The sequence below is a fragment of the Otolemur garnettii genome, unplaced genomic scaffold (genome assembly GCF_000181295.1).
Source record: "Otolemur garnettii isolate 467f Iridium unplaced genomic scaffold, OtoGar3 scaffold00056, whole genome shotgun sequence".
Lineage (NCBI taxonomy): Eukaryota > Metazoa > Chordata > Mammalia > Primates > Galagidae > Otolemur > Otolemur garnettii.
In genome coordinates this window covers 2,501,064-2,515,027 of record NW_003852451.1, presented here as the reverse complement: position 1 = coordinate 2,515,027, position 13,964 = coordinate 2,501,064, and the positions used below count along the sequence as shown (strand labels likewise).

Sequence of the window (13,964 nt, the reverse complement as noted above, 5' to 3'; positions counted from 1 at the left end):
GGGTCGCGGCTCGCCTCAGGAAGGTTGAAGTGCACTCTTCAATCTTCTCTCTTGTCTCTGCTCCAAACCATCAGCTACTTTGCTAAGGTTCTGTCCTTTCAGCCTCCTTCTGGACGGGAGCTTCTGTAAAAAGCTGGCTGCAGTTCGCCATCTTGGCTCCGCCCCCGACAAACCGGTTTTTAAAAACTCTCAGAGGACAGATTGCTAACATTTCTAATCGATGTAGCGTGCTTACAAACTGACAGGAAGATAGACAAGGGAAAATGGCAAATGGCACAGACGGATGATTAACACAGACTGAAAAAAAATTGTATCTAATTTTGAAAGTATCATACTTCCACACATAACAAAATGACAGTACGAAGGGCTTTGAGAGTGCTCGGAGGCGGGAACCTCAGGTGACTTGGATGACACCGTCCCCAATATAAACGTGTGGGGCCACTTCTGTTCATGCCCTCAATCTGGCAATTCCATTTTTGAGAATTTACCCTAAGAAAATAAAATGATGTGGACAATTTTATGTTCAGGACTGTTCATCACAGTGTATATAGTAACATAAAAATTGAATTCAATATTAAAAATGGAGCACATTTGTTTTTGTGTGGGAGACACACATTTACTCACACAGGTAAAATACCAAAACTATGGTAGAAGTAAGTGATAAGGGCAGATTATGAAGCAGTTTCTTGCAGGAGATTCGAACTTTCTCAGAACTGCACAGGCTCATCTGCACACACAGGTAACCGGCCTTTCAGCTTCTCTGCACCATATTGAAGAGCTGCCCTGGGCCGCACAGTAAATGCACAAATACCACGAAAGGTGATGAGCAAAAACAAGGCCTATGCATGATTTCTGCAATATCCAACACCACAGATGAGCAAAAAAGTCCTCACAAAATCCACATGTGGCCCATGGGTTGCAGGAAACACCACCAAAAACTAACTTGCTAGAGCAGATTATTTGGGTTTTTCTTTTATTTAGTCAACTCGTAATTTTCACTGTAAATATACGTTAATTTAGTGAATGAAACAAATGTAAAAAGTTTAGTGTCAAATGTAAAAACCATTTGCCACTTCAAACAGGTGGATTTTTCAAAGATCCGTCCTACAATGTTGCTTTGGTGGCGCTATTCTGTCCTCAGGGACATCACTTGGCTCTCAGAGCAACAGTGTTACTATTCGATATTTATTGAGATACAAAGAAACAAAAGTGTAGAGATAAAGGAAACAACAAAACAGAAGGGAATCTAGTCCCTGGTCGGGGACTCGAGCTTGGTGCTGAAATTAACTGAGGCTGTGACTCAGCCCAAGTGCTCCCTCTTGGTTTTCTCACCTGGGGAAATGGGTAACTTCACACACGGTTTTGTACTCTGAAGTTTGTACTCTGATGCTGTCACCCTTCCAGACCTTGGCTCAGCCACAGGAAAGCTGCCCAGAGAGGCGGGTGGTGTTCCGTCCCCTCATGGACCCAGCCCCCTGGACGTCTGTCTCCAAATCATCTTTTCCTTGTCAGCCCCTTTTCTTTTCTGAAATATGGAACTGTGTACTCGTTTTGCTGTTATAAAAAACATATTTAAAAATATGTGCCAGGCACATAGTTTATGCATCAATAATCTCTAGAAATCTCAGTCTCTCAAAAGCCATTGTCTGGCTAATGATGGTGAGACCCACACTTGGGAGGAGAAACTAACCTCATAGAAAATGGAATTGAGGGAGTCACATGGTCTACTAAGCAAGGACAGAAGGGCATCAAGATGAGGATGGATAAATGTAAAATGAACAGGGTGGGGGGATTCCCTTCATTTATGTTACCAATAAAGGACTGGGCTCCCCTGTTGACCAGGCAACACATCTGGGCCCCACAGGCCAAGACTCCAGGAGTGAGGGACTCTAGGAACACACGTAACCAATATATTCCAACCAAATATACGGTCATATTTTAAAAGCTTAGAATAAAATAAGCAGGGTCTAGCTACCGAAATGCTCAGAGAGTCGTCAGCATCTGATCTTATAAAAAGGGAAAGCCTTTCAAAGAGTTTAATATATTCAAACTGCACCCTGAGGCCTGGGAACCGGCCTGGAGCCAAGGTCAGGATACGTAGGGTGGGACGGCCTCCTGGGGGGGTGGGGGTCACAGGCCCCAGACCAGGCAAGGAGGTGAGGCCCAGAGAGAGATGTGGGAGAGGTGAGTGGTTTGTGTGAATACTCTGTGAGACAGAGGATGGAGGGTTTCCAACATGGAGATGCTCACTCTGGCAGCACCGTGGTCATCCCCGGGTCAGATGGCGCAAAGCAGGACAAAGAGGAGACTTCTCCAGAGACACGCCCGGGTGGAAGCTGGGGAGGGCCTGAGTGACAGCCACGGGAAGCCCTAAGCAAAACCCTGGAAGCAGGTGGGAAGAGACGGGAAGGAGGGAGGGTGAACCGGCAGTGAACCTAGGAACCCAGCCACGGAGTCTGCCCACATCCACCAGGCGAAAGGAAAGAAATGAGAAACTAGATGAGGTGCGACATCAGAGAGAAGGGAAAGCTGGTCACGGGCACCACAGAGGGCAGGAGAGGGCGGCACAGGGGGCTCCGGACAAGGATGCAAGTACGCGAAGGAAAACGGCATCTCGAGCGGTCAGAGCAGGCGGCGAGGGCGGCACACGTGAGTCTGGAGGATGCTGACCCCGGTGGGAGAGGACGGGGCTGGCAGGTGGAGGGACCCCTGTTTGAGGAGCTGCTGTCACAGAAGGGAGAGGAAAAGGACGGAAGACAGAGGAGGGACAAACGCCTGGGAGCAGGTCCAGGAGGGGTGACTTGGGTGTCCCCACAGCTCCCACAAAGCTGGGAAAGGCCTGGGGGTGATGCCGGAGGCTGGGGAGGGCTAGAGAGTCTCTCTGCCTCAGGGAAAAAGAGTCGGAAAGATTAGTGCACAGATAAAGATATTTAGCAAGAAAAGAAAGATTATAATGTGATGAGGAAAGGATCTTTTCGCAATCAAGGACTGTATGGTTGCTAAGATGTGTGACTGTGCAGCTGATGGAAGACAGAAGCAAAACCAAATTCGTTTTTTTAGAGACAGTCTCACTTTGCCGTCCTCAGTAGAGTGCTGTGGCATCACAGCTCACAGCAACCTCCAGCTCTTGGACTTAGGCGATTCTCTTGCCTCAGCCTCCTGAGTAGCTGGGACTGCAGATGCCCGCCATAATGCCTAGCTATTGTTTTTTATTGTTTTTGTTGCAGTTTGGCCGGGGCTGGGTTCAAACCTGCCACCCTTGGTATACGGGGCCAGTGTCCTACTCACTAAGCTACAGGCACCACCCACAAAACCACAATTTTAATAAATTTTTCTTAGACTTAACCAGTAGCTTCCAAACAATGGTTTAAATTAATCAAGAATCAAGAAAAACCCCATGAGGCAGGACATCGTTAGGAACAGAGTGGAGACAGAGTTCTGGAGTCCCCAGGCCAGTGAAACCTCTAGTTTCAGGGTGACAACTATTACCGTCCTAAACTCCCCTCACTGTTCACCTCCCAGGCAGCAAGCAAACAAAGGACCCTCCAGAGGTGGGGAGGGAAGGGGGGAAAGAGCACAGCTGGGCCAAAGGGGAGCGCAGGAGGGTGTCCACTGAGCCGCTCTGACCTCCTTGGTCCAGTCCCCTCCCTGCTGTTCCAGATAATTCCTCATCCTCCTCCCAAGCCTGGCATGGAAGGAGCCTCTACACAGGCGTGTGGTGGACAGACCATGCTTTTATTTGCTTTTAGCCATTTTTGTTCTTACAGGAACAATTTACCGAGGCCTATGGGTGCATTAAATGGTTTGCCAAATAACATGGAGCTCTCACAAAGCAGACAGGCAGGGGACAGTAAAGAAATAAAAGTCGGGCCATATTTGGAGCTAATGAAATGCCAAAGCCAGTTCTGTATGGCAAAGCTAGAGTCGGATGACCCTTGAACTTCAAGACATTTGGTTGCGGGGCGCAGAGTCTGCTCATCAGGAACTAAACCACGGGTGGTTTGTGTGGGCAAAGCTCTAAACATTTTGGTTCTAAGTGTCTCTGTCTATACAACATTCTTTCCTAGTGTGTCAGGAAAAGGAGGCCTGTTTTCTTTGGGAGAACAGAGGCAGGAAGAGAAATCTGTCCTGACTCTGCTGGATTTTGTAGCCATCCAGGAAACAACAGGGTTTTCTTTCCATGAGCACAAATATCTCCCTCTGTCTCCCTCCTTCTTCCCTCCATCCTTGCTCTTCCACAGCTGACCAGAACTCTACACGACTCCTCCCCACTCCAGGGTGGCCCCTCACCAGCCCTCACTGAGGAGGGATGAGGCGTGCACAGGAAAGGCCCAGGGCACCAGCAGGTTCACCCCCACTGCCCAGCTCAGGGATCAGAATGTCCAGGAGTAATTTCATCCCCCAAACCACTGAAGGTTCCCAAGCAAGGAGTCTCATGTGCCCCAAGGACCCACACTAGGTGGTTTCTGAAGATGCCTGGGTGCTGGATGGACACCGAGGACAAAAACAGGCAATGTTTTTAGAAAAGCAGATTCTGCAGACCATAGACCAAGAGATTAAAGGTTTGTTTGAGAGCATCTTGGAGAGAGCTGCGATCAGGAACACTCAGGAGCCTTACACAGAAGCAAGCCAGTTCCTTTGCTTCTATGAGGAGGTTACCAAGTGGGTAAATGCGGGAATATGGTAAACAGTGTCTCTGGTCTCCAGGAAGACGTTTAGGGTTTCCTCATTGTGTGCCCTGAGCGAAATGATGAAAGGATGGCTGGTGGGCTCATGACTGCCTCAACCAGAGAAGAGTGATTAATCAGTCCCTGCCAACCAGGAAGGAGGCTCCGAGAGGTGTCCGGGCCGTCCCCCTCAACACTGTCCTCACTGCCTGGCGATACAGGAAGCACATGCTCCTGAGAGAGGCAGTCCCACTTGTGAGATGGCAAAAGACACATCTCTGAAAATACCCACAATTTGGAAGGATGAATTGAGCAACAAAAATAATAAATGTAATATCTTATATACATCAAGTGAGCTGCAGAACAGAGGGGCATGACTAGCGGGGCTACCCCAGCTGGAGTCCAGGGATGCAATCACGACAGTACATGCTGGGTGAGGTCAGGCGGATGGCAGGGCCTGTCTTCTCCGGTGGGTCAGATCATGTCTGATGAGCTTCCCTCCCTGTGCCTGGGGCCGCCTGTGGGCTGGGGCTCAGGCTCCTCTCTCTGCCCTCTCCTTCCCATGCCATCTCCACCCATAACGCGTCACTCGCTCTCAGGACCCAGCACAAAAGCCACCTTCCCCACGGCCCTGGTCTGATTGGCTCCGTCAGTCTCATACACATTGGCCCCGTCCTCCTCTCCTGCACACTCGAGAAAGTGCTGGACACATGTCTGTCTTCCCCAGTGAAGCGGCGGCTCCAAGGGCAGGGACCGTGTCCTCCTCACTCTCGGACGTCTTCCCAGGGCAGCGCCTGACACGCAGCACAGCCACAATGAAGACGCGCTCAGCGAAGAAACCAATCAGTCATTCTAATAGGATATGATTTTCTTCATCTCCGAATTCCTCTAGTATCCTCCTTGAGACACTAATCTTAAGAATTTGGAGTCTGCTTCTTTTTAATAGGTTTCAAGATCCTTTCGGGCAGAAGTGTGGCTAACCTTTGAATAAGCACTTACTTACCAGGGTTTCATGCCCAAAGACAGGTTGAATAAACCAATGGGGGAACAAACAATAATTCTTTTAATATGAAAGTTCTTGTACTTGTCCTATTTCTTAGGACTAAATAATAAAGCAAACTGAATATAAAATATTTTAAGTGAAATGAAATTTCAAATATGTAGAAATAATGAAAAAAGCTGACATATTCTAAAAAGTGAGTAGAAATGGCCTAATGTGTACATTTTGAAAGTGGCCTTATGAAAATAAGTAGGAAACTAAAATTTAAATGCAAAGTGATTTTTATTACATTTTTTAAAATTAAAATTCATCTTGCTGTTTGCTTAGCAGACATATGGAGCAACTTATCAAAACAAACACAAATCTCTTGTACTCACCTCAAAAAGATGGTAATAAATGAAGGAAGAGTTGGACGTATTTTAAAAAGAAAAGAAAAAGAACAATGACCTAGGTGGGCCACCTTGGAGCCTGACTGGCGACTCAGTTCTGACAATATTTATTGAGGCCACAGGACATAACCCAAGTGACATCATAAAAAAAGGCAATAAAAATGAAGCCACAATTGCTCAATGCAGGCAAATTACACAGCAGCAGACAGGCAGAATCCATAGAAGGCTCTGAGTCCACGTAAAGCACATTCTCATGAAGCAAATGTCTACAACTTGAATCTGCACAGCACGCCATTGGTTAGAAGGCACTTCCATATAAAACATTTAATTTGAAAATAAGTTCACCCGGCTGGGTTAAGGTGTGGTGTCAGTGAGCAGCTATCTCTGAACCAAACAGCTGTTCAGAAGGGCTGAGAAGACCTGGGATGGAGCTGGGAGGCAACCGAGACGGAGGGGAGAGACTTGCACTTGACATTGAGACCTATTTGAACTGGTGTAAACAGCAGTGTGGTTCTGGCCCAGGTAGGACAAGTGGAACAGGACAGAGGTCAGGCACACACCCCTCCTCACAGGGGACTATGGCGTGTGTCACCCAGCCTTGCAGGTTAGCGGAGAAGAACGGTCGGTTCAGTGAGTGATGCACGGAAGACTGGTTACCTCATTACATAGCAACAAAATTAGTTCCATTCTTTAGATTATACCAAAAAAAAGTGGGTAAAGACTAAAGTATTAAAAACTAAACATAAAACTTTTAGATGGTAACAGATGATGTTTATGACTTCAAAGTGAAGATAATTATCTTAATTAAGACACAGAAAGAACATACCATAAACTTCACAGTGCAAGGAGAGACGGTCGCATTCGGCAACACGGGAATTAAAAACGTGTGTATAAGGAAGGTTAAAGATTGGCCCCAAACTAGGCAGTATTTACAGTACATGTAGCTGATGGGGAATTATTATCCAGAATACACAGGAACTCTCCCAAATTAAAAGAGACAGAGGAAAGGAGACTAGGAAAATTACATAAACGGGCACTGCAAAGAGACACGCTGACCAGTGACGCGGGAAGGGCGTCACCACACTGTCCAGCACCTGCTCGCGGTGAGGAGTGAGGCGTGAGAGCGCGCGCCAGCTGCCGGTGGAGCTGAGCACTGCACCGCCAGTTTGGAGGGAATCTGGCAACATTTAGTAAAGGGGAGAACCAGAGGTCCCACAACCTACAATTTCACTACGCCCTAGAGAAACCCCGCCCACCCGCCACGTGCACCAGACTCTCCAGTGCCCACAACACGGAGCAGCGCTGCTCCTCAAACACCAGAAGGAAACAAGGGTCCACCCAGAGGCACCGAGGGGCGAGCGCCGGTACAGTCAGAGGGGCGAGCGCTGGTACAGTCAGGTAACAGAGAGCCCGGCAACGCAAACTATGGGACCCGGGCTCAGTGAGCAGCAGGGACGCAGCTCACAGCCGCCACTGAAGCAGGCGGCGTGAGAACAGGCGCGATTACATGTGTGAAACAGGCCAACCACACAGTGGTTAGGAGACACACAATAAAACCCAAGGAAATGAGCAGGACCAGAGACGCCCAGCTCAGGGCACCAGTAGCAGGAGGAACAGGGATGAGATGGGGAGCAGCGAGTGGTGTTCAGCTGTAGGGACAACTTTCCATTTCTTAACCCGAATTATCAGTGCATAGGAGTGCATTACAGTATTTTTTTAATTCCCACCTATGTCTACAGTATTTCGCATGAAAAATTTTAAAAGGGCTCAAGTCAATAATTCTGTTCCTTGAGCTGAGGAAGGTTTCTGCAGGGCAATGGGCCAGAGGGGAAGTCTGCAGAGTTCACCGCCTTCTTCAGCATCAGTCTGTGCAAAGACAAGAGGCCTCCACGTCTGGAGACGCAAACACTCAGGTCTACGCAGACTGCTGGTGCTCAGTTCTTCTGAAATGACAGCAGAATGAAGATCTGAACATTCTCGATCCAGAAAGATCCTTCCTTCCACTACCTCCCTCTCCCTGAGATCTCTCTGGGGGACCTACACTGCTGAGATGCCACAGCTGTTCTTGCCCTGTGCGGGCCTCAGTGATTCCAAAAACAATCTTGCTCCTCAGTTCTGTTCAATCCAGAACTGAATGCCATCTGAAAACCAGCCAGGGAGGCGGGGGTGACTCCATCCAACATATCACCTCCCAGAAACACTGCAGGCTGGTGTGGGACATGGGATCTGGAATGCTTCATTGGCCTCAGACATGGGATTAGCAGGGAGGCAGCTCCTGATCACATCACCTCTTGGCATCTGGGAGCCCGGGATGCAGAGCTTCAGTGTAAAGGAGCTGGTCACAGAGGGAAGTTGTGGGAGGTGCACACAGATGCCAGTGAGGTCCCCGCCCCAGAGGACCTGTGACAGGGAGGATGCCATGTACAATAGCTGGCAAGTTCAAGTTGGTCCAAGGTACAAATCAGACAAAGAGGGAGGCATCGTAAGAGCCTCAGTATTATGAGGCCTGCACGAGGGGACTGAGGGATTGTGGTCAAGCTGAACCCACTGGCTGCCCCACATCTGCTTGGGGTATGAGGTGGGTGCTGGAAGACACAAAGACCCCCACCAAATGGGCAAAGTTGCTTAGACAGTAATTAGATAACTGCAAAGTTGACATGTAGGAAGCAGTGAGACGTAGCTAGCCCTTGAACTCCTCCTCCCTGCCCACCGCGGGGACACCGCTGAAGAGACCCCACACCTTCTTTGCTTCATTGTGTGAGAAAAGCAAGAGCAGCAGCAGGAAGACTGTGAATTTTATCCCTGAGCAAAACATCCTCCTGGAAATCAGGTTACCCAGGCAGGGTTGCGTAGGGCCGTCAAAGTAACTGCAGACTCCGGTGGAATGATACAGTTAACAGAAAAGTTACAGCATTTATGTTGTAAATGGTCCACAAGAACATGAAAAGACAGCCACACCATGGGGAAAACTGTCTGCAAATAACACATCTGGGCAGGGACTTGTACACAGAATATATAAATAACTCTTAAAACCCAATAATAAAAAGATTAGTCACCTAATGTGTTAAAAGGGGCAAATGATGGGAATAGATGTTTCCCTAAAGAAAACACGAGCAGTCAAGAAAAGCACGAAAAGGTGTGTAGCACCAGTCACTAAGGAGATGAAAATCAGAGCTGTGAGCAGGCACATGTCACACCCCAGGGGAGCTGTATCCAAAAGGGTGAATGGTAACAAGCGCTGGTGAAAAACTGGGGAGCAATCAGGCCCTCCTCCATTGTTGGTGGAGTGCAAAACATCAAAATCACTTGGAAAATGGTCCAGAAGCTCCGGGGTGACCCAGCCACCTCACGCTAGCTTTAAACTGAAGAGAAATGAAAACACACTTCTGCATGAACACCTGTAATAAACGCTCATAGCCATGTAGTCATCGTAGCCAAGAAGTGGAAGCAACCCAAATGTCCACCAACTTATTAGTAAATAAATGTAAATAAATAAAATGTGGTATGTCCGTACGATGAAGCGTTACTTGGCAACAAAGAGAAACCCAGGTACAACATGGATGAATCTTGTACACCAGACCTTACGTGAAAGAAACCAGTCACAAAACACCATGTATGTTATGATTCCATTTATCTGAAAGACCCAGAATGGGCAACTCCATGGAGACTGGAAGGAGTGGATGGGCAGGTATAGGGGTGGGACAGGGAGTTCAGTGAGAAACCACAGCAGAGGGTTGCAGGGTTCTGTCCTGAGGTGAGGAAAAGGTTCTAGACTGTGGCGAGGGTTGCCCGGCTCTGTGAATACACCAAAACATAGAATTGTAAGCTTTAAATGGTGAATCGCATGGCAGGTGAGTTACATCTCACAAAGGTGTGCGCAGAAACAAAGCTGTGGCATTTAAGGCGATTTAGAACAAAACAAACACTGGGAAGTTTCCTGAGAAGGGCCTTTCCCCTTAATAAAGGGGCCTTTTATTACAACACAATTTACAAACCAAGGAGGGGGCATTCTTCTCACACATCGAATTTTGATTCTGGTCAATACTCAGAAAGATTTTATTTCCTGATGATGCAAGAATTTAGGATGACACTAAGGCGAGTTTGTAAACAGAGTCCCACAGGCTACGAACCCCCCACAGGCTACGAACAGTCCCTCTCTGAGACTTCATATAAAACAGCTGCTTAGGGTTTAGAAGTTTGATAACTTTATGGGGTGGGTGGGTGGGTGGTAACAAGTATCTGTGTGAACTTCATCCAATTTGATACCATGAAAATAGAAAAACACTTCACTCATGATTCTCACATCTAATTTAACTATCCATTAATACAGGAAAGAAAAACAATTCCCATGTAAGACTTTCTAGTTAAGAAATTCAGTATTATTTCTCTCTGGGAAGGAGACAAAACTAGAAGTAATTTGGAAGTCTCGGGGAAAACACGATATTTTCTTAGTTTAAATCTCAAAGAATATTAAAGCAAATGCTCGTGGGTACCGTTCAGATTCAGGCAGCATTTCAGAAGCCAGAAACGCATGGGGAATAGTCCCTCATTCTATCTCTGCTTTTCTTAGACTTAGAGGAAAGACTTTTTCAACTCCGTTAGACTTCAGCACTGGCCCAGTGTGGACAGGAGCGATTCAGCAGGAGTTGGTTCTGTTTCTCCTTCTAAAGTCAAATGTATCTAGGCACAAGGTCATGTTTATTCCCAAATCCAAACAAGCAGGAAACTAAGGGTATTTTTGAAAAATAGAACATTTACAAAAGCAAATAATGAATAAACAATTTAAGATTGGGGATTTACTCTGAAGGGTACCTTCAGAATGCGTCATGGGGTTGGCGATGCCCCAGTTCAGCCCCACCTGAAACCATCAGGCAGAAGAGAGGGCAGGGTGTCCTGCGGTCTCCACCCTGGACCGAGGGGTGAGGATGATGGGGAGACCCAAGTGAGAAGAGTGTTGTTCAGTTCCTCTCCTGATAAATGCTTACATATACCCCAGCCTGCTGGTTTTCACACTAGGGTTCTCTAGGACCCTGAGTGCCATGGGGCAGGCCCGGGAGATCACCCAAGAGCCCAGCGCCAGCCCAACAGCTTGGCTCTGCAATCCACCCAGACTCCAGGGTTAGCACAAGACCCAGAGAACTGGGTTCCGTGTATAAGACAAATGGCAAAAGGCTGGCTTAGATCTGCTTTCTGGGTTATCAGAGAAAAGACTACCCAGCTGCTGATGGATGGTTCTCCTTATTCTCCTGTGAAACACTGTTGGAGCTGCAGTTGTGCGCTGGGGTGGGGGTCAGGAGCTGAAACATTGTATGTTCTGAATTATCAAAAGTTTCATCTTATTCCAAAAAGCTTTAGTGTCAACTACATTTTATTAATCTGTAATTATTTGAAAATGGGGGATTAATACAGTGGATATTCAGAGATTCAGAAAATACCTTCCTATATCTGTTATAAGATAAGGAAAATTTATTAGCTTTGAACCATATATTCTCATTCTCTTTTATATATTTTTCTAATGATTCTCACTCTTCTTTTGTTTTTGTTGTTTTCATTTTTCCTCCACTCCATCTCCTCATCCTATCTCCTACTATTTATTTCAACATGATCTCTTTTATTACCAAATAGTTTGCTAGGAACAGCAGTGTTTAATGGTGAACAGTATGTGAGAAAGATGGTCTGCAATGTAACGTTATGTGGGCGTGGTCTGCAGTGGTTATGTGGGCGTGGTCTGCAGTGGTTATGTGGGCATGCAAGCCATCAGCCATGTCCTGTAGCATGTGATTTAAAAAATGTGTAAACAGCAAATCATAAATTATTCTTCTCACTGTCAGGCCGCTTGGCAATAGCGTGGAATGTAAATGCAAATGGCTCTCCACTTCTCCCCTAGGAATAAAAAGAGAATTCAACCAGCACAGACAACAGCAGCAGACAGGAAATTAATGCGATTTTTCAGCATTAGCTGCCTATCAACTACAGGCAAAAATCAAGAGCACAATGTGAAGGAAAGAACTCATGATGGAAATCCAGACAGAACCCCACACAACTGGGGGACCCTAAATACACACTTAGTGTGAAACAGCCAAGAAATGGGGGCACCTCAAGACAAGAAAGGCCGCCTGCTCCTGGAGCCCTCGGGAGTCTTTTTATCTTGGACGTCACATTGTTTTATGCAAGTTCCTTCTAGTAATTTGTCAAAATATGATCCCCACAGTGAAAAGGTAGTTCCAACATACATTTGGACACAAAAGCACATGGAAAACAATGGTCAAGAAAACAATGTTTCCATAAAACGTACCCTATGGAAGAAGGTGTGCGTGCACATTTATCAAGAGTTATAACAGAATAGTGTTAAAAACTGGAGGACTGAAGGTAATGGATAAACTGCTTTTCCTGAAATCAATACTTCTTCCTACCTTTTCAGAATCCTACTCCTTTACATCATTGCCTACATCTTCTGGATTTTAGACTGAGAGATTATTATTAGAAAGAAAATTAGACAGAACAGAAACTAACCACCCAGAAAGAATAAAAGACAGATTGAAAACAAATATCACATTTTTTCAACAAATGAAAGAAATTTAATCTTAATACTATCAGTTTACTGTATCAATTAAACTGGTAAATTTGAAAAAGGGTTTTTGCTGTGTTTTGAAACATTAAATTTAAAAATACTATCTTTTCCCAAATACATACCTTATTAAGACATGCCCATATTTTTCATAGATGGCCACTTAACAGAATCCCATCAACATTCCCAAAGCTGTTAAATAATCCCACACAAACCCATTCATTCTAATGAACCAGTAACATAAAGGCATTCTCAGGTTTAAGTCCAACCTCTCAGAAAATATCAACAAACTGTAATCAGCGCTGAGAATCTGTTCTATTTCATTCAACGTATCCTGCTCCTCACCAGAGGAATTTTTAATACTGTATTCAGTTTCCTTCTCCAGGGAAGAGGTATAAATAGTACTTATTAATGAGTTAATGAGATAAACCATGTGTGTCAGGATGCTTTTATTTGCATAAGAGAAAATCCTAATCAAACTGGCTTAAACAATAAAAAGAACTGTTTGGATCATGTAAGTAAGATGCCCCAAAGTGATGCAGAGTCTGGGCTTCAGACTCAGGCTGGCCGGGCTCCCCTCCTCTGTGTGTTGGTTCCATCTCCCCTGAGCAGCTTTGTGGTCAGAGATGGCTGAAAGCTCCCAGTCGGGACTCCAGGCCTTACCTTCCTCCCACGCGCTGCCAAAGGTCTCCGGAGTCTCCCTATTCTGACTGTCTGGGACCACGCTCTCAAGTCCACGCTCATGTGGACTGTGCACACACAGGATATGCTTCTGTCTGGGGTCACTTAATTCCAAAAGCATTTCTCTAAAAAACAGGTAAATGGTTGTCTTATCTTCAAAGGTTGCCTCACCTTCTCCAGCTGCCTCATCCTCTAACTCTGCTGAAGAACCATGCCAACCCGTCAAGCATCCTACATTCTCCCCACCATCCCTTTCCAAGGCCTGCTGGGTTCTTTTTCCTCTGATTTTCCTTAGTTTTTCAACATCTGGAAGCCAGGGCTCTGCCCACCAGTCTCAGTATGAAGACCAGGGCAGGGGAGGGAACTTGTCTGACCATCCTGGGGAGCTCTAAGAGGGCTCTTGAAGAGACCCCCTACTGGGGGAGCTTGGCCCTGCCACTTTCTCATCTCCCTGTGTGGGCAGGTGTGGGGAAGGCAGGTGTGGGGAGGGCAGGTGTGGGGAAGGCAGGTGTGGGGAGGGCAGGTGTGGTGTGGGCAGGTGTGGTGTGGGGAGGGCAGGCGTGAGGAGGGCAGGCGTGAGGAGGGCAGGTGTGGTGTGGGCAGGTGTGGTGTGGGGAGGGCAGGTGTGGGGAATGCAGGTGTGGGGAGGGCAGGTGTGG

At 46.7% G+C, this 13,964-nt stretch overlaps 1 protein-coding gene across 1 annotated transcript in view; it reads right to left on the bottom strand.

The window, feature by feature from the left end:
• The window catches only part of RPS6KA2 (ribosomal protein S6 kinase A2), a 164,225-nt gene that overhangs the window by 135,122 nt on the left and 15,139 nt on the right, over positions 1 to 13,964 (bottom strand). The gene's annotated exons all lie outside the window — the stretch shown is intronic.